At 36.5% G+C, this 22,414-nt stretch overlaps 1 protein-coding gene across 1 annotated transcript in view; it reads right to left on the bottom strand.

The window, feature by feature from the left end:
• LOC149559355 (protein LURP-one-related 10-like) overlaps positions 1 to 22,414 on the bottom strand; it is a 119,966-nt gene that overhangs the window by 66,656 nt on the left and 30,896 nt on the right. The gene's annotated exons all lie outside the window — the stretch shown is intronic.

Below are 22,414 nucleotides of genomic sequence, written 5' to 3'. Positions count from 1 at the left end.
GAGGCAAGTTTTAGAAGGAAGCGCCAATCTTATACACATAGATGCTATAAAATGAAAGGTTTCCAATAATACTTTTGATAGCACATAGAATTGAGTGGTTAGGGTTATTCACGTAGCACCAGAAGTGTAGCATTTCCCAACAATTACAATGACTAATGTATTTAGAATTTTTTGTGAAGTATTCAGTGGCAACAATAATATACTTGTGGCCATTTGCATAATTTGGGTATACTTGATCAACAAGATCAAATCCCTAGTGGGAAAAGAGCCATGGGCTGATGGTGGGTTGGAGGTCTTGGGTGGGGGTGTGTATCAAATTTCTATGTTGTTGACAAGGAACACATCTCTTCACAAAATGATATACATCTGCTTCCATAGTAGGCCAATAGTAACCCTTTTTGAGGAGCTTTTTTGGTATTGTAAGGCTACTGGAATGAGCACCACAAATCCCTTGGTGGACCTCTTCTAACGTTGTTCTAGCTTTTTCTGAACTTAGACATCAAAGGAGGGTTCCATCCAAGTGTTTTTGAAAAAGTGTATCACCTAGGATAGTAAATTGAGCAGTGCGATAGATGAAGGTTTTTCTTTGATTCGGGGTGAGGACTATGGGAATGGTTTTGTGATGTAGATAGGAAAAAATGTCAACGTACCATGGAGACTCAGGACTAATAATATCACACACCAACTCTGAATCATTTTTATCATAAGCAGGAATAAAAAGATACTCAACAAGAAACTCACATTTAGGACTATATTTAGGCATGGCAATCATGGAGGCAATGGTAGCCATAGCATCTGTTGCTTTGTTATTAGCCCTTGGGATATTTTGAAAGACAATCTCTATGAAGTGTTGTTTAAGATCTTCAACTATCTGACAATATGGCAACAAATTTTCATCCTTTGTGTGGTATTCATCTCTAACTTGTTTAATGAACAATTGTGAGTCTCCAAAGACAAGAAGGTTTTTGATATTCTATCTAATAGCTTGATGTAGCCCTATGACTAATCCTTCATACTCAGCTATATTTTTTGTGCAAGGGAATGCAATTTTGTAAGACTTAGGAATGAGGTCCCCTTGCGGTGTAACAAATAAAATTCCTACCCCCAATCCCTTTTTTGTGAAGGAACCATCAAAAAATAACTTCTAATGTGTACTAGGGGTGACAGTCATAATTGTGTCATTTGGAAAGTTTTCTATGATGGGATGGTCTCCTTGAAGAGGAGCTTCAACAAGCTGGTCTGCAATTACTTGTCCCTTAGTAGCCTTGTGATCCTTATAGAAGATGTCAAATTCACTTAAAATCAATATCCATTTTGCAGCTCAACCAATGAGGGAGGCTTTTGATAGCAAATATTTGAGTGGATCTATCTTGGGAATGAGATGTGTAGTATGATTAAGCATATAATGGTATAGTTTCTGTGTGCAAAAGACTATTGCCAAACAAGATCTCTCAATAGTAGTTTAATTCAACTCATAGCCAAATAATGTTTGACTAAGATAGTATATAGCTTGCTCATTACCATTGTCATCTACTTGTGCCAAAAGGGTGCCTAAGGCAACTGAAGCGACTGAAATGTATAGAATCAATGTGTAAGGAAACTTGGCAACAAAGAATATAACCGTTTCCACATAACCCATAATAGATCTGAAATAAACATGGAATTAAAATCCACATGCAAGAGAATAGACAACATACCCACAAAATTGTGACACAAGATATACCCTGGGAAACCCTCATTGAGGGAAAAAACCCAGCCTCCAAAAGCATCCATCATCATGTATTATTCAGCAAAAATACCATTTCCATACAACTATGGAAGCCTTCATGGCCATAGCCACAACCGAGAAAATTATGTGAACAAGCATGAATCCACACATCCCATGCCATGCTTTCAAACCTTCACAAATGCTCCCTTGGCTAACCTGTCAAGCCTTGTCCCGCTCGACTCTTGCCTTTTGTTTTCTCTTTGTCACTCTCTCTACAACAACTACCCTTGTGGCTGCTTATATAGTAGCAAGTCCCACAAAACCACCAAGTGGTATTACATAAACCATGTGCTAAAACCATGTGCTACCTAACCCATTGACCCCACATTTAATATTGGGCATTTAATTCTTTTTTCCAATATTAAATAATTACATAAAATATTATCACAATGTTACAATACAACTCATCAAGAATATTCTATGGGAATCTTTACATGTTGCACGTCCATCTAGGTACAACATTACATAATAAAATAAAATAATAAAATAACAATATTATGCAATGTGTGCAACACCCATTATCTCAACAATCTCCCACTTGTTGTATACATTGCATAGGGTCAATCCATAGCCACACAAATGAACAAGGGAACAATCCCTCCCAGCACATCCACCATCATGGATCAAAAAATACACCCAAGTGCTCCTTCCTGGTACCCACAACAAAATCTAAGTATCCAGCATCTCAAACATGAATGATCTCACCTCCTATTATGCCACTCCCACTGGACATACATAGAAGCCATCCAAAGAGAAAGCCACCCAACCTGTCCTATTAGAAGATCATAAAATCTTGTACCAACTGAAATTCCAAGCACAAAAACCTGATCCAAAGGTAATCACATATATCCGCAGTGTTGAGATAATGGGTGTTGCACACATTGCATAATATTGCTATTTTGTTATGTAATGTTGTGCCTAGATGGACGTGCAACATGTAAACATTCCCATAGAATATTCTTGATGAGTTGTATTGTAACATTGTAAAAATATTTCATGTAATCATTTAATATTGGGGAAAAGAATTAAATGCCCAATATTAAATGTGGGGTCAGTGGGTTAGGTAGCACATGGTTTATGTAATACCATTTAGTGGTTTTGTGGGACTTGCTAGTATATAAGCAGCCACAAGGGTAGTTGTTGTAGAGTGAGAAAGAGTGACAAGAAGAAGAAAAAAGGCAAGAGTTGAGCGGGACAAGGCTTGACAGGTTAGCCAAGGGAGCATTTGTGAAGGTTGAAAGCATGGCATGGGATGTGTGGATTCATGCTTGTTCACATAGTTTGCTCGATTGTGGCTATGGCCATGAAGGCTTCCATGGTTGTATGGCAATGGTATTTTTTGTTGAATAATATATGGTGATGGATGCTTTTGGAGGCTGGGTTTTTTCCCTCAATGAGGGTTTCCCAGGGTATATCTTGTGTCACATTTTATGGGTATGTTGTCTATTCTCTTGCATGTGGATTTTAATTCTGTGTTTATTTCAGATTTATTATGGGTTATGTGGAAACGGTTATATTCTTTGTTGCCAAGTTTCCTTACAAGTGGTATCAGAGCTATGGTTTTATTGTTGTAACCCTAGATTGAATCCATGGGAATGCATGAGAGGATAAAAGAAAGGGCAAGATATATGAATGATTTATTGTAGATCTGAGGGCTTTGGATTTTTTGTTATGATGGGATGTTAAAAAGATTTGGGCATGTGAAATTGTTGGAAAAAAAGAGTTTTTTGGATGTCTCATTTTAAATGAGGGTTTTGGGGGGTAGCTTGCAAAAATGACCTCCTAGGTAAAAACAGACCTCACCATTGGATCCGGTTCGACATTTCTATAAATTTTGATATATAATATGCCCTAGTTTGGCCATGTTCAGAGAAAATGAAAGAGTTTTTTAGTTTCAGCCCATGATGGCCGTCAAATTTAATCCCGTCGGAATTTTCGTCACTGAAAAAATGAAAAAATGAAAAATCGTACTAAAAATGGTAAAAAGGCTGTCTTAGTAAAATGGCCATAACTTTCTCTCACAATATCAGATTTTAGAGTTCTTATAGGCATTGGAAAGCTAATTCAGAGCACTACAAGATGGTATAGGTTTGGTTTTATGATTTTGAAATTTTGTCAAGTTTTAAGAGCCCTAAAGTTAGATGTTTTTTATTTTGAGCATGAATTGGGGCATAACTTGAGCATACGGAGTCAGATTTTGGACTTCCAGTAGTTAACGGAAAGCTCTTGGAGAGCTCTACACATTGGTTTAGATTTGGTGCAAGTTTGGAATGATTTATTTGTTGATATATTTATCTAAATAGTTTATGGTATATTTTGACTATAGTAACATTGTGAGTTTATGGCATTGGAGATTTAAGATTTGATGTCATTGTATACTCAGTTCATATTTTAGATTGGTCTCATGATGATATGGTTATCAGTGTTTGGATTTGGATATACATGATGACTTGTTGGGTCTACAAGTTGTGTAGTGTTGTAAGCAGTCTATACTTACAGGTTGCATTTATAGCTTGGTTATGGGTTGTCTTTGCCCATTGATCTTTCATTATTGATGCATATTCAGATTGGTGTCTTAGATTTGGGTTGTCTATGCCCTAAGTCACATGATTTACTATTTTCTTCATGTAGAAGGGATGAGATGTTGTTACCAGGTACAGTCATGGTGGAGGATTGTGGTTGACTATGCTGACAGGTAGGACACTTTAAGAGCCAGATGCTCAATTCATGGATGTGATCATGGTTCCATGGATTTTGGCATGACATGATTTCTTATACAGGTACATCCTTGATGTTCTTTAACTTGGATTTATGATTTAGTTATGGTGGTATATCTTCTTGGTTGAGGATCATGGTTATTTGGTTTTCTTTTGAGGAGCTCATGATGTGCACTTTGAGTTCTTTGATGGCTTGATGCCTTGGTTGATTCTCATGGTTAGAGGATGGATTTTTTTCATCATTGTGTCATGGATAGCTTGGATACATGGTTTAGTGGGAGCTTGTGACAGTGATGGGGTGACAGTGCAGGATTAGTTCCTAGTTTGATTTGGATCTTCATATAGGAGATAGATTTTATGATGCCATAGGTGACTTGGTACCACGGTTGAGTGGGAGTTTTTTTGGCATTGATATATTTATTGAGTGTTTGCAGATGTTGGAGGTTTGTCTTAGATCCTGTTGCTGCAGAAGTGTCTTTGACATTTGCATGGTGCACTTGTTATCTTCATGGTGTATGAAGATGGTTAGATCTTGAGGACTCATGGAGTTCTTGGTTATCTTCATGGTGTGTGGAGATGGTTCTTCATGGTGTGTGGAGATGGTTTTCTTCATGGTGTGTGGAGATGGTTGCATCTTGAGGACTCATAGGGTTCTTGGCAAAGGTGTGGTTTATGCTTTTATTTGGCATGTTATCCTTGGTATGAAGATGGTTTCATTATTATGTCATGGTATACTCTTGATACACATTTAGAGTTGTGACATGTTATAGTATGTTCATGTGGAGCATGTTATCTCTTTGGTTGAGATGGTTAGATCATGTTGTCATGTTTATGTTCCTGAGGCCATGGTTGGAACTTTGACATTGATCTTGGTTTAGTTTCTTGGTATTGAGTACACTGATCATAAGCTGGATACTTAATGATATTGCTATGTTGCATTTGGAGTTGGCATGGATTGATTGGTTACAGGTGCTCATGGATACTTAGAGATGGTGGTGACACTGATTTCTCTTGGATTAGAGAAGTATTTGTTGGGATGGTTGATGGTTTCAGCAGGAAGTCCGAGGGGCAGTCACCTGATATGGACTTGAGAGGAGATTGTTCTTAGATGAGTCTTGGTTGGAGACTTGGGTATCTTGATGAGCATTCTCATTCCCCACTCTTGGTCTACTCGGTGGTTTGCTATTTGAGAGGTATAGCCCATTGTTTCTCTCAGTTGCATTATATTTATGCTTATCTTTCATGGATATGGATCTTGAGCTATGGTACATGAGTTAGTTCTGGAGGGTTCATTTGAGAGATGGTTTAGCATTGGTTATCTCCATGTGCATATGTTGTTATGCTGGTTGAATTTGAGAGATGATTTTATATTGGGCATTTTCCTTGGATTAGGAATGGTTGTTCCTTGATTTAGGAATGGTTTTATTGAGTTTGATCTTCTTGTGAGAGGCTTACATCCATAATTAGTTATATGGTATAGTTTGGGTGTTGTTGAGGCTTCTTGTTGGAGTTTAATGGAGGAGATCATACTTGCACAGTTTACATCTAGAGGTGTGTGTAGAAGGACATGATACAAGTTATGATTTGCATGGTTTCTCTGGTCTTGGTTATCTTCCTGGATGTTCAGTTTTGCTTACATTGGATTTGAGATTGGTTGGAGATTGTGATCACTGGTTTGTGCTCATGTATGTCATGTGAGAGATGACATGGTTATTCCTTTATCTCTTTCCTCTGTTGGTTGTGGAGAATTTTGGAGACTATTGGAGACTTTTTATGAGAGTTGTTCTTGCAAGATATTAGTTTATGTATTATGGATGTCCTTGATACTACATGGATTCACTTCTTTGAGATGTGTTGAGTGGATTGGTTATAGATTTGACATTATCTTTTGCAGTGGGAGCTTCTTGGTATATAAATTATAGGTATTGCTCTTGAGGCTTGTGATTGCAGGTTACAGATTGGATATGTCAGTGATATGAGAATCACTTGTTATACCTTTGAGGTATGGATAGTTGGATGGGTTTGGCACTTACTGTGGGTGCTATTTTAGCTATGGATATTTTGACAACTATGGATACATGTGATTACCTTTGGATCAGGTTATTTGTGCTTGGAATTTTAGTTGGTACAGAATTTTATGATCTTCTAATGTGATAGGTTGGGTGGTTTTCTCTTTGGATTGCTTCTATGTATGTCCAGTGGGAGTGGCATAATAGAAGGTGAGATCATTCATGTTCGAGATGCTGGATACTTTGATTTTGTTGCGGGTACCAGGATGGAGCACTTGGTGTATTTTGATCCATGATGGTGGATGTGCTGAGAGGGATTGTTCCCTTGTTCATTTATATGGCTACGGATTGACCCTATGCAATGTATACAACAAGTGGGAGATTGTTGAGATAATGGGTTTTGCACACATTGCATAATATTGCTATTTTGTTATGTAATGTTGTGCCTAGATGGACGTGCAACATGTAAAGATTTCCATGGAATATTCTTGATGAGTTGTATTGTAACATTGTAAAAATATTTCATGTAATTATTTAATATTGGGGAAAAGAATTAAATGCCCAATATTAAATGTGGGGTCAGTGGGTTAGGTAGCACATGGTTTATGTAATACCATTTAGTGGTTTTGTGGGACTTGCTAGTATATAAACAGCCACAAGGGTAGTTGTTGTAGAGTGAGAAAGAGTGACAAGAAGAAGAAAAAAGGCAAGAGTTGAGCGGGACAAGGCTTGACAGGTTAGCCAAGGGAGCATTTGTGAAGGTTGAAAGCATGGCATGGGATGTGTGGATTCATGCTTATTCACATAGTTTTCTCGGTTGTGGCTATGGCCATGAAGGCTTCCATGGTTGTATGGCAATGGTATTTTTTGCTGAATAATATATAGTGATGGATGCTTTTGGAGGCTGGGTTTTTTTCCTCAATGAGGGTTTCCCAGGGTATATCTTGTGTCACATTTTATGGGTATGTTGTCTATTCTCTTGCATGTGGATTTTAATTCCGTGTTTATTTCAGATTTATTATGGGTTATGTGGAAACGGTTATATTCTTTGTTGCCAAGTTTCCTTACACATAGTTGTCAAAATATCCATAGCTGAAATAGCACCCACAGCAAAGTGCCAACCCATCCAACTATCCATACCTCCAAAAAAGGTATAACAAGTGAATCTCATATCACCGACATATCCAATCTGTAACCTGCAATCAGAAGCCTCAAGAGCAATACCTGCCACATATATACCAAGAAGCTCCCACTGCAAAAGATAATGTCAAATCTATAACCAATCCACTCAACACATCTCAAAGAAGTGAATCCATGTAGTATCAAGGGCATCCACAATACATAAACTAATATCCTGCAAGAAAAAAAAACTCTCATAACAAGTCTCCAATGCTCTCCCAAGTTCACCACAACCAACAGAGGAAAGAGATAAAGGAATAACCATGTCATCTCTCACATGACATACATGAGCACAAACCAGTGATCAGAATCTCTAACCAATCTCAAATCCAATGTAGGCAAAACTGAACATCCAAGAAGATAACCAAGATCAGAGAAACCATGCAAATCATAACTTGTATCATGTCCTTCTACACACACCTCTAGATGTAAATTGTGCAAGTATGATCTCCTCCATAAAACCCCAAAAAGAAGCCTCAACAACACCCAAACCATATCATATAACTCATCATGGATGTAAGCCTCTCATAAGAAGATCAAACTTATAAACCATTCCTAAACCAAGGAATAAGCCCAATGTAAAACCATCTCCCAAACTCAACCAACATAACAACATATGCACATGGAGATAACCAATGCTAAACCATCTCTCAAATGAACCCTCCAGAACTAACTCGTGAACCATAGCTCAAGATCCATATCCATGAAAGACAAGCATAAATATAATGCAACTGAGAGAAACAATGGGCTATACCTCTCAAGTAGCAAACCACCGAGTAGACCAAGAGTGGGGAATGAGAATGCTCATCAAGATACCCAAGTCTCCAACCAAGACTCATCTAAGAACAATCTCCTCTCAAGTCCATATCAGGTGACTGCCCCTCAGACTTCCTGCTGAAACCATCAACCGTCCCAACAAATACTTCTCTAATCCAAGAGAAATTAGTGTCACCACTGTCTCTAAGTATCCATGAGCACCTGTAACCAATCAATCCATGCCAACTCCAAATGCAACATAGCAATATCATGAAGTATCCAGCTTATGATCAGTGTACTCAATACCAAGAAACTAAACCAAGATCAATGTCAAAGTTCCAACCATGGCCTCAAGAACATAAACATGACAACATAATCTAACCATCTCAACTAAAGAGATAGCATGCTCCATATGAACACACTATAACATGTCACAACTCTAAATGTGTATCAAGAGTATACCATGACATAATAATGAAACCTTCATCATACCAAGGATAACATGCCAAATAAAAGCATAAACCACACCTTTGCCAAGAACCCTGTGAGTCTTTAAGATGCAACCATCTCCACACACCATGAAGAAAACCATCTCCACATACCAGGAAGAACCATCTCCACATACCATGAAGATAACCAAGAACTCCATGAGTCCTCAAGATCTAACCATCTTTACACACCATGAAGATAACAAGTGCACCATGCAAATGTCAAAGATGCTTCTGCAGCAACAGGATCTAAGACAAACCTCCAACATCTGCAAACACTCAATAAATATATCAATGCCAACAACTCCCACTCAACTGTGGTACCAAGTCACCTATGGCATCATAAAATCCATCCTCTCCAAACCAAGAAGATATAAACCAAACCAGGAACTAATCCTACACTGTCACCCCATCACTGTCACAAGCTCCCACTAAACTGTGTATCCAAGCTATCCATGACATCATGATGAAAAACCATCCTCTAACCATGAGAATCAACCAAGGCATCAAACCATCAAAGAACTCAAAGTGCACATCATGAGCTCCACAAAAGAAACGAAATAATCATGATCCTCAACCAAGAAGATATACCACCATAACCAAATCAGAAAATCCAAGCTAATGAACATCAAGGATGTACCTGTATAACCAATCATGTCATGCCAAAATCCATGACACCATGATCACATTCATGAACCGAGCATCAGGCTCTCAAAATGTCCAACCTATCAGCATAGTCAACCACAATCCTCTGCCATGACTATACCTAGTAACAACATCTCATCCCTTCTACATGAAGAAAATAGTAAATCATGTTACTTAAGACATATACAACTCAAATCCAAGCCACCAATCTAAATATGCATCAATAATGAAAGATTAATGGGCAAAGACAACCCATAACCAAGCTATAAATGCAACCTGTAAGTATAGACCGCTTACAACACTGCACAACTTGTAGATCCAACAAGTCATCATGCATATCCAAACCAAACACTAATAACCATATCATCATGAGACCAATTTGAAATATGAACTGAGTATACAATGACATCAAATCTTAAATCTCCAATGCCATAAACTCACAATGTTACCATAGTCAAAATATACCTATAAACTGTTCAGATCAATATATCAACAAATAAATCATGCCAAACCTACACAAAATCTGAACCAATGTGTAGAGCTCTCCAAGAGCTTTCCGTTGACTACTCGAAGTCCAAAATTTGACTCCGTATGCCCAAGTTATGCCCTAATCCGTGCTCAAAATAAACAACATCTGACTTTAGGGCTTTGAAAACCTAAAAAAAAATTAAAATCACAGAACCAAACTTACACCATGTTGTAGTGCTCTAAATTAGCTTTCCAACACCTACAAGAACTCTGAAATCTGATATTCTGAGAGAAAGTTATGGCCATTTTACTAAGACAGTCTTTTTACCATTTTCAGTACGATTTTTCATTTTTTATTTTTTCAGTGACGAAAAGTCCGACGGGATTAAATTTGACGGCCATCATGGGCTGAAACTAAAAAACTCTTTCATTTCCTCTAAACATGGCTAAACTAGGGCATATTATATATCAAAATTTATGGAAATGCTAACCCGGATCCAATGGTGAGGTTTGTTTTTACCCAGGAGGTCATTTCTGCATGCTACCCCCCAAAACCCTCATTTAAATGAAACATTCGAAAAAGTCTTTTTGTCCAACAATTTCACATGCCATAATCTTTTAACATCCCATCATAACAACAAACCCAAAACCCTCAGATCTACAATAAATCATTCATATATCTTGCCCTTTTCTTTTATCCTCTCATGCATTCCCATGGATTCAATCTAGGGTTACAATAATAAAACCATAGCTCTTATACCACTTGTAAGGAAACTTGGCAACAAAGAATATAACCATTTCCACATAACCCATAATAGATCTGAAATAAACATGAAATTAAAATCCACATGCAAGAAAATAGACAACATATCCACAAAATTGTGACACAAGATATACCCTGGGAAACCCTTATTGAGGGAAAAAACCCAGCCTCCAAAAGCATCCATCATCATGTATTATTCAGCAAAAATACCATTTCCATACAACTATGAAAGCCTTCATGGCCATAGCCACAACCGAGAAAATTATGTGAACAAGCATGAATCCACACATCCCATGCCATGCTTTCAAACCTTCACAAATGCTCCCTTGGCTAACCTGTCAAGCCTTGTCCCGCTCGACTCTTGCCTTTTGTCTTCTCCTTGTCACTCTCTCTACAAAAACTACCCTTGTGGCTACTTATATAGTAGCAAGTCCCACAAAACCACCAAGTGGTATTACATAAACCATGTGCTAAAACGATGTGCTACCTAACCCATTGACCCCACATTTAATATTGGGCATTTAATTCTTTTCCCCAATATTAAATAATTACATAAAATATTATCACAATGTTACAATACAACTCATCAAAAATATTCCATGGGAATCTTTACATGTTGCACGTCCATCTAGGTACAACATTACATAATAAAATAAAATAATAAAATAACAATATTATGCAATGTGTACAACACCCATTATCTCAACACAATGGTCGTCCTACAATTGGAGGGACTAGAAGTGGAGGATTGGCCAAGTATATCTTAATCTATTCAAATGCCTTCTAACATAGGAAATCCCACTAAAACTTAGTGTCTTTATGAAGCAAATGTTGAAGTGGATGGACCTTATCTGCCAACTAAGACACAAATTGTCTAATGGACTGTAATAGTTGTTTCAATGTAGTAGCTGGAGGCATCTCCATGATGGCTTTTACTTTGGTGGGATCTACCTCAATACCTCTTCTTGACACAATGTAGCCTAACAACTTGCCTAATTTGACCCCAAAAACACATTTCTTTGGATTTAGGCGCACTTTATATTTCTCCAACCTTTCAAAAATGGTGGTGAGCACATCAATGTGGGAGTCACATGTCTTTGTTTTTCCTAGGATGTCATCAACATAGTCCTCCATTATGACATGTAAAAGGTCATGGAATATTGTGGTCATTGTGTGTTGATAAGTGGTGACGACATTTTTCAAGCCAAAAGGCATGACTTGGTAACAAAAGGTCTCCCATGGGGTGGTAAATGCCATTTTATGTTGATCTTCTTTTGCAATTTTGATTTGGTTGTAACCAAAGAAACCATCCATTAAAGACAACATCTAATGTTTGGCAGTAAAATCTAGTATAATGTCTATGTTAGGAAGTAGAAAATCATCCTTAGGACATGTGAGATTTAAATCTCAAAAATCCAAATAGACGCAAATGTCCCCAGATGCTTTTCCTATAGGAACAATGTTGGAGACCCACTCAGGATAATCAATAAGGTGGATTCACTTTGCCTCTAGAATTTTTTGCAATTTTGCTTTGACTAAAAGTTCTACCTTAGGATGCATTTTGCGCAACTTTTGCTTCATAAGTTTAATCTTGGGATCTACTGTCAAGTGATGCAAAATCAATTCTGTGTCTAAACTAGGCATGTCTTTGTATGTCCATGAAAAATTGACTTTACCCCTTTTTAAGAACTAAGTCATTGCCTTTTGTTCTTTAGGACTTAAGGTAGCTACAATGTAGGTAATTTATGGATTATCCTCTGTACCCAAATCGACCAAAATTATGTCCTCATTCAAGATAGATGATTTTTCTAGTGGTAAAAATCTAAATGGCAAGTCAACCTCTCCCTCTTCTAGCACCTCTAGGAGGTTTTCACTAGAAGGTGCATCCTTTATTTTATCTTTTTCTTCATCCAAAATTGCTCTAAAAGATTTTTCACTAGAGGACATTTCTTCCATTTTTCTATTTTTATTTTTACTTTTGTGACTAAGAGAGTTGACTTGGCTACCAAAGTAGGCTTCCTCATTGTATTGGATCTCATGTTCATAATCTTGGAGATTCTTAAGGCCAAATATTGCCATCACTCCTTCATCAGAGTTACAGATATCGAGAGCTGGTGGTGTGTCCTAAGGGTCCCAGTTTATCATGTCAGGGTTGGTGAGAGGTAGGTTGGTGGATGAAAGGTTGGCTATGGTAATGGCATATATATGGTTATCTAGGTCATCCTCAATGTATTCAAAAGGTACTTCAAAGAATTCCTCCTCTTCAGTCTTAGAATTAGGGTCAACCATACAATAGTTGTTAGCAAAGGACACCTTGGGTTTAATGGAGCCCAAACCATGTCCTTTAGGATAGCTATTAGCCTCAAGGGGTTGTTTGATTCCATCTTCTTTAGGTCCAAGGCTAGTACCATGATATCCCATGTTTTTAATCATGGGAGCAGCCTTAACATATTTTTCTTTAGGAAAATCCACAGGTTCTTCTTTTCCATCAAAATATAGCCAATCTAGGATATTATATTCCATATGTTCATCACTAAGTGAACCCCAATGTTCAAATGTTTTTTTGTTAACATGCATAGTATCCTTATTGGTAGGAGGTGGTAGTTGTGAAGGTTTTCCAAAGGAACAAGGGGAGAGTGGTAGTTGTCCAACACACAAGGCATTTTTGAACTTATACTCTCCCATTCCTAGGTTAGCAAAAGTAACCTTCTTCCCTGTAGTATTGACCTTAGTATCTTCAACCTTCTCTTTTCCTTTGCGAGAATTGGAATCATTATTGGATAACTCTGGCATTGATGTGGAAGGTGATTCTGTTATGTTGAGAGGTTTAGGTATGATCGTAGAAAACTCACTGATTGGACAAGAATTTATTGGTGCACCTCCCAATATTTTACCAAAAGAAAAAGGCATAGGATCACCTGAAATTGTGACCTCTCTTCCTTGGTGAGGAAATTTCAAGCATTGATGATATGTAGATGGTACCACTTTGAGTGTCTGTATCCATGGTCAACCAAGCAAAATGTTATATGGCAAGTCCAAGTGTAGGACATGACATTCAGTATTTATGATGGCTAGCCCAACCTTTAGTGGTAACATGATAACTCCTTTTGATTCTCTTTCTCTTTCATCATATTCTTTGATTTTCGTCCTCTTATTGACATCTATGAGGTCTTCTAGAAGTCCCAAGAAATAAATCATCTTCAATGTTCAAAGGTTCAAACTGGATCCATTATCTATAAGGACTCTCTTTATCTTATGTCACTATATAAAGACTTCAATGTGGAGCGACAAATTGTGGTGTGGATCAGGACCTTGGAAATATTTGTCTATGAAGACAAGGTGTTGTTTTGTGGCAAGGGTTCCAATCATGGTGGTGAATTGGGAGGCATTAATATTTTCAAGAATGTGAGACTCTAAAAGAGAAATCTCCAAAATCACTTTATGAATGGGTGATGTGGTGAGGAGCTCTAGAATGGATATTTGTGCAAGAGTCTTACCTAACTAGGATAACACATCATAGAGAGAAGCAAGCCTTTGTGAGGTGGATGGTGCAATAGGCACATGTGGAACTGATGGATTAGTGGAGTTGGGGGTGGTGGCTTGCAAAGTAATTCTTCCTATTCAAGTGGTTGCATCACAATCAACTGCTTATAGGACAAGGGTATTCACATGAGTGTCTACCTCTTCAATGCAGCCACACTTGGAGTCAAAACTGCATATATCATTGGTTTTTATTTTACCACACAAGGAGTCAAACCCTGATATGTGGTTAGTAGAATAGTCATAGTATAATGCACTTGATGTGGAAGCTTGATTTGCATTGTTCACATTATTGTTTTCATTTTTTTTATTGTCATTATTGTGGTCAAGAAATGACTTTTGAAATATTTTCAGTTTAGCATTTTTAGAGGTTGGTCCTCCTACCTCAATTTCTCCATCATCGACAAGATTCTGAATGAATACTTTGAGTTTTATACACTTGTTTATGCCATGTCCTTTGATGCAATGGTATTTTCAATATTCATTTTCCCTATACCATTTTGATTGGGTTGATTCTAATCAAAGGGTCGCATGTTGGGAAACACCATCAAATTGTGATCCACTAGTTTTTGGAATATGGTATCCAAGGGTTCACGAAATTTAGTGAACTTCCTATTGTGATCATAGTCATGATTGTAATTGATGTTGATATTGTTGTTGTTGTGAGAAAAAAATTGTGTTTGATTACGAGATTGCTGATTGTTTTGATTCTAATTGTCATGGTTTGAATTGTTATTGTTTCAGTTACGATACTTGTTGTTGTTCCCTCCTTGAAGGTTTTGTACACTTTTAACATCAGTGACAACATCATGTGTGACACCTTTATTTTTGGATCAGAATCTTTGTTTTCTATTTTTATTCGTTTTATTGTTTGAGGATGATGAGCTATAATGTTTAATGACACCTTTATCTAAAAGTCCATTTTCAATGTTCTTACCTCTCTTGACTAGTGTAGCAAAGTCTTCAGGACTAGCCATCTTCATGTGGAAAGATATTTCTAGTATCAAATTTTTGATAAATATATCCACAAGGTGAGAATCCTTAATTTTGTAGGGTATGCAATTAGCAAGATGCCTCCACCGTTGTAGAAAGTTGGAAAATGTTTAACTGTTTCATTGTTTTGTGTTGCACAAATTACTCAATGAGGCATGATGTTCAATGTTGTAAGAGTATTGTACTAAAAACTTCCCCATTAAATCATTGAAAGAGGTAATGGAACCCTTGGGTAAGTTAATTAGCCACTCTAGTGTGGGGCCTCCAAGACTTCGTGTGAAGAGCCTCTTAAGATAATCCTCCCTATAGGCTACTTCTTGACACAAAATCAAGAATTCCTTGAGATGTGTGATGGGACATGTTTCTCCTATGTATTTCTCAAATTTGGGAATCTCAAAGTTTGGTGGGAATGGTATCATGTTAATGGATCTATCAAATGGAAAGGGACAAACTTCCTCAAAAGAGAAAGCTTTCACCCCCTTATTGTTTATGGTATGGACCAAGTTTCAGAGCTCATGCAACTGCTAGGCTAGATCTTCATTTGGTTGCATTTGTGACTATTAGGAATTTATAAATCCACCTCCCAAGTTGTAAGGAGTCCCAAACATATTGTGAGGTGGTGGAAGTACTCCACTTTGGCCAATGTATTGATATGCAGTCGTTGGAATTGGCACATATGTTTTCACCATGCTAGTTGGTATTTGCAAATAATAGAAATATATTGGTTGTGTTGAAATTTCCATCTATTGAGTAAACACTTGCCCAATTTTTGAGCATCCTACAGTTGAACCTCTCATGGTTGACTGTAGAAGACTGGCATTAGTATTGTTGGGCATAGCACTAATGATTTGTTGGATATGTTCCGCACTTAATTGGAATGTCGGTTGTGTGGAGACACTTGATGTAGGTATAGCACTAGTTGTCACTATGGGTTCTTTTCCTTTGCTAGATGTGTGGTTTATGTTTTAAGTGGACAATACGGGGGCACCACGCTTCGTAATCTATCCAAACAAGGTGCTCTCATCAAAACTTGTAGGGACATTAACACCATCTTTAACCAAGTTTAGGAAGATCTCAATATTGTTTTCCCTAATAGATTTGTCCATAATTTCAAAATTGTATGAATCTACAAGGAATGTTTGGACATCATTAGGGATATTGTTGTTGTCAATAGGGTCTTCCTCTTGGTATACTTCTTCGTCATTATTTCCCAAAGTTGTGTTGCAAAAAGGGTCTTCTAGTTCTTGTGTGGATGTTAAGCTAGGCATGCCAAAGTTTGAACTAGAGGGAAATGTACCTCCCAATGATGTTGTGTGTGGAGGAAAAGGATTCTCCATCTCTTTCTACCTTAATGATTCTAAAAAGCGAGACATGGGGTTAAATGTGAATCTGTCAGATCGTGTATGTACCATACAATAGTGACCAAACCAATGGGTGGAAGATTATCGAAGAAAAAAAAAGGATGTGAGGGAGAGCCATTGAACCTTATGTGATAAATGAGGCCAATGTAAACAAAAGAACATTACTTAGCAAACAAAGTGTGATTATATGGTAAAAGTATCTTTCTCCTACCAAAGATGGTCAAGTGATCTTTAGGCAAGATAGGACACCAAATTGATTACCCACTATTTAGAGATGGACCCATGATCCCAAATGAGTGATAAATGTTTGCTTATGGATAAAAGGTCTAGTGTTGTGATCTTGGAAGGTGTTCTTAGTGCAAAGTTTTCAGGTTCAAATGATCAAGCTCTCTTAGAGGAAATTTTGCAAATGGAAAACTAGGAATTTGGGAAATGGGGTTGATGTGGAAAATGAAGGTGTGGTGGTCACTTATATGCTTAGCTCAATCCTCACTTACTTAGGAACAAAAACCTTGGGTTCACTCCAAGGAAGGTAGATCAATTTTGAAGTTTAGCATTGTACTCAATTCTATCACAACTGTCTTGTTTAGTCTCTTCTTTCTAGATGTCTTTGATAGCGTATCAAAATTGTTTATCACTGTGTGCTAGGTTTTTCCTTTCCTTGTAGGAAAATGGTTTGGATAATTTAACCTTCTTAGGTTTGACTTTTTTGGTCATGGTAGGAACAAAACAAAACCAAGTTTCAAACACAAACTGTAACTAGACTCAACCAATTCCAAATGTTAGACCAAATATAGAAATCCTTGAAAATAACTGTGAGTCAAGAGGACCCAGTTACCACTATTTCACTCACTGAAAGTTTAGCTCACAATTTCACTCATTTTTTGGAACTTTTTTGATGTTTGGTGTTGGCTTTGGATGTTTAAACAATCAAGCATGCAAAACACATCAAAAATCCTAATAAGGTTGCCACTAGGATGTACAAGGATTATCTAGAGGGCATCCTTAATATACACAAGGTATGTGAGGCCCAAATCTATAGATGAAAGAAAATCATGCCACATAGCCGAGGGGAGACGGTAACCCAAATCTTTGCCTTCAATTCAAAAAGGTATAAAGTTATTTGGGGCTTACCCAAGAGTGACAAGATTTTACTTCCAAGATAGGTGTCTTTTGATTCACCTCTCGATTCTTATACTCTGCTAGAACATTGGAGTTGAGGTCATCCCAAGGGGTGATGAAATCCCCAAGTAGGCCTCCTAAAAAATATAAAAAAGACCACTTATTTCTTGTGCACTCAAGATCACTCGAAGGCGCGAGAGGCAAGAATACATAAGTGGCCTCGGGGTTAAAAGACACTTATTCTTTCCTAATGAAGCTTTAAGTTTTGTAATCTACTCTTGAAGACACTCGTGGTTAAGCATACATTGTTCTTTCCAACTTGACAACGTCGTCAACATAATAAAAAGAAAGGATTCGTCAACAAAATTAAATCGATCGTGAACATAAGTAAATTGCTAAAAATGAAACCAATTCCCTTAAGTCATTCAAGATTGAGTGAGTTCATTTTAAGCACCAAATCTAAATATTCCATAGCAAGCTTTATTGACCTTAGGCATTCAAGAGTGTGTTTGCCAATCTAAACATTCATTCTAATGAAAGCATGTCAATTTTCTTAAGGCATTCAAGATTGTATTTGACTATCCTAAACATGCATTCCAATGAAAAACTTGTTCATTCCTTAATGACATTCAAGAGTTTGTTTTGAGCATTATGCATTCCAATGAAATGTGTGTAAATTCTCCTAAGGCATTTAAGATTGGATGTAATGTTTTCAGCTTAAAGCATTCAAGAGTGTGTTTGGATTTTAGATATTAATTTGTAACATACATTTCAAAGACAAATGGTTATTTCATACAAGTTCATTAACCATCTAGTCCTATAAGTGATAAAAATCACTATAAGTTTTTAAATCATCCAAGGTCTATTTCTTGCAATACAAACTTGTTAGAAATCCCTGCAAAGCAACTAGTTAGCAAATAATGTGTTTAAAATTTGATTTATCTACGAAACATCAAAGACAACAGATGATAGGTGTAGATGAAAGAATTGCGTAGACGCTGAAACTCATAGATGACAAAAAGTGTAGATGTTGAAATTCATAGACAACAAAGTATAAGAGTTTACAATTTGTAGGCCAGTGGCAAATTTTTCAGATGCAGATGATAGAACAGGTTCATAGATGGTAAAATTTGCAGATGACAGATTATAGGGGGTGTCCTGTTAGCAATTCAACAACAACTTTATCAAACACAAACAATAGAATAGGTTCATAGATGCTAAAACTCATAGATGACAAAAGTATTTAGCACAAAATGTAGATGACAGACTATGTATCGCAAACGACAATTCTCGATAAAAACTTGCAGATGACAGTTTGGGTTTTACAGTAGGTTTCAAAATTTACCCACCACGCAAATGACAAAGTATATAACATAGACACTAAAACTTAGGCTTAATGCCAAAATAGGTGGGTTCAAAACAGCAAGGGCATAGATGCTAATCTACGCAGAAACTAATTTGTGAAGACGATGGAATGCAGACGACACTACATGTTGCGTAGACAACAATGAGCAAATTTTGATAGTGAGTTATGATATTTTTATAATTTTTTGAAGGGAAAACAGGGACGTGGGTCCCACCAAGCGTGCTAAAATGTATACATGAAAATCTAACCTGTCAGGAGCAATCGTAAACCAACAAACATTAGTTGCATATGTGTATCAAATATTCAAAACAAAATCAAATACAACTAACACTATGCTTGAGTTTTGCAACTCAATGCAACCGAAAAGCAAAGTCCTTATGCGACCTCAAAGTAGCTCAACAAAGGAACCCATGAGAGGCCTTGTTGGTGTGCTTTAGATTGGAGGTATGTGAGTGTGCTCTTCCAAAACACAACTATTGAATCTCTTGATAAAAATGCAACATGAAATGATATGATCCTAAAACTAAATGAGTGGAGAAACCTTCAAAAAATGGCTATGAGTGAGCCAATCCTCAAAGGATTCTAGGATGTGAGATGGAAAATGCAAAGAAACAAACTAACAATGATAATCTAACATGAGATGAAAGCATAAGTGCAAGAAATCTAACATCTACCAAAGATTAGTAGCAAATATACAAATCACAATTAAAAGCTGTAGAATCACACTAGCATGATAATAATGCAAAGGAGGAAGATGGAAAATGCTTGAGACAAGGGCTCTATTTATAGGCTTGAGAGAGGCCTTGGTGAGGTGGCATCCATGTGGCATCCACATAGGTGCCACAAGGGAGACATGGAGGCAAGCCATGCAAGGGTCAACATTCAAAGTTTTCTCACACGTGTGAGCAAACTTGAAGGGAGGAATGGGGGACAAAGGTATAAGAAGTGTGGAAGGTGTGGAAAGTGTGAAGGATTCCTCACACATGTGTGAGAACACACTTAGGAACTAAAAGGGGTTTAGCAAGGTGTTTAGGATAAATAAGTGAGATTAAGTGGTGGGTAGGCTTAGAAGGATGAGAGTAATAGGTGTAGACTAGGTTTAAGACTAAATTAAATAGGATTTAATTTAATCATAGGATTTAGAGAATTTAATGGAGATGGAGGGAATTAAATAAATGAGATTTATTTAAAGGGGGATTTATGGGGGATCATGCATTAAATAAATTTAATACATTAGGGATGGAAATATTTAAATTAAATTTAAATACATTAGGAAGGTGAACCTATTTAATTAAATAAATTTAATTAAATAAGTAGAAGAATATGACAAATATAAGTAATTAGTAAATAATTAATTATAATGTCAAGGGAAATGTTAAATAAATTAATATAGTGTTTTAGCAGAATTTTAAGTGTCTACACTTAGTAAACTGTGAAATGGAATAACAACTTTATTTTATGGCAAATGTTTTGCCTACTTAAACCTCTCCACTTGCATAAATTTTGGATCAATCTGTAAAAATTAAAGAAAATTTTACACTATAAGAAAAGCTATAAATTATCATAAATACAATGAAGAGTCACAATAAAGATGAAAAAAGGAAGATACAAGATTTTAACCTTGTTTCTTCCTTAACTTCGCTTATAGACAATTTTTTAATACCTCTATCTGCAAAGTAGAAATTGAGCATAAATACTTAGATGCCTACTACTTCGTAAATCTATTTAGTCGAGGCTAGAATGATAAAGAATGTAAACGAGTATTTTTAAAATTATATATTTTAACTAAAAGAATCATAATATAGAAGACAGAGACAAAAGACAATCTGAAAAGAGTATTCCACAACAAATAAAATTTTAAATATTATTTTTGAGGCTATGATAACTATGTTGATTTCTTTAGAGCCTATATTTATTTCTTACCCTAAGACATATTATAGGCTCCCTACGAGGTTTAGAGAGGAATTAAATAATGCTTCCAACAAGAAAAATAAAAGGGGATCTGAATCTATCCTTGCAGACCTACCAAATGACTAATGTTGTTGAAACTCAATAGATTTCTATGGTCAATTTATTTACCAACCAAAGGAAGTTCAAAGGGTCAAAACATAAAGAGTGGAAATAAATAATTAGGTGTTTCTATAGACATAAATTTCTCTCGTAGCTAACAAATCCATTAATAAACATGAATAAAGAATATAAATTTCCATAGAAAATTAAAATCAAGAATCTAAGATGGGGCTTAGTCAATAGTAGAAGGATTTTGAAGAGTAAGAGAAGATGTGATCTTAGAAATCTGAAAACTAAATTAAACTATGAAACTTATTTAATCTTTGAAAGTTACATTTTTATTATCTTCATCTGTCTTTAATGCACCCCAAACATATATGCAAATCTACATCGACATATTAGGCAAAGTTTCTCTGCTCTTATTTCAAATTAGGTTTAAAGAATCACTATTGGGCAATAAAAAGACTTTCTGCAATCAAGTAAGATAATCAATTCTATGCCCATTACTAATTTGAAAAGATACAAAGGCAACAACAACCTTGCATTTGTTATTGGTAGCTTTGCAATGAAAAGTTAAACCACTTGTTTTGCAATGAACACCCCAATATGAATGATGTGTTTTGGCACTATTATAAGATGTGTGCTAGCACTACAAGGTAAAGAGATCTTGACTCCTGCATTCTGAAACTATAGGGTAGAGATATTTAGACTCCATCCTCTAGCTTCCAAAGGCTTTCTTCGAAAACAATTTTTCGTTTTTTATTTTTTAGAAATCTTGTCTATATTTGGCGATCATTAGCATCTATGAGACCACATTTCTTTAAGGCACTCTATCAAAAAATTCATGAACCTTCTGCATAAATGTTTACAAGGGTAGCATTCTTCAAATGGAAAACTTGATTAACAAATTTGTTCCTAGAAAATGTGTACAAGGAGACATATTATTAGTCTATGCTCTTTTGATTAACATAACCCAAGATGCAGTTCAAAGATATCTCCATGCCTTGTTTCTATTGTTTGATGACAACCATCCAAGCAAGGAACTTTGTGTCATGCTCTGCACTACAACAAGCTTATTCACTCTAAGCATCTCGTGTCCATTTGCCTAGTTGTATGCAACACTCTTCTTTTCACGATCTTTAAAATCTCAATGATCATAAACATTAGGAATTGAATGACGTGAGACAAATCGATGGCATCAGACATTTTTACATTAGTGGGTGATGCCC

This window comes from Cupressus sempervirens, chromosome 5 (genome assembly GCF_028749045.1).
Source record: "Cupressus sempervirens isolate cs-2001-9-10 chromosome 5, ASM2874904v1, whole genome shotgun sequence".
Taxonomy (NCBI): Eukaryota; Viridiplantae; Streptophyta; class Pinopsida; order Cupressales; family Cupressaceae; genus Cupressus; species Cupressus sempervirens.
The sequence above is the reverse complement of the archived record's forward strand: the minus strand, read 5'-3'. Positions and strand labels throughout refer to the sequence as shown.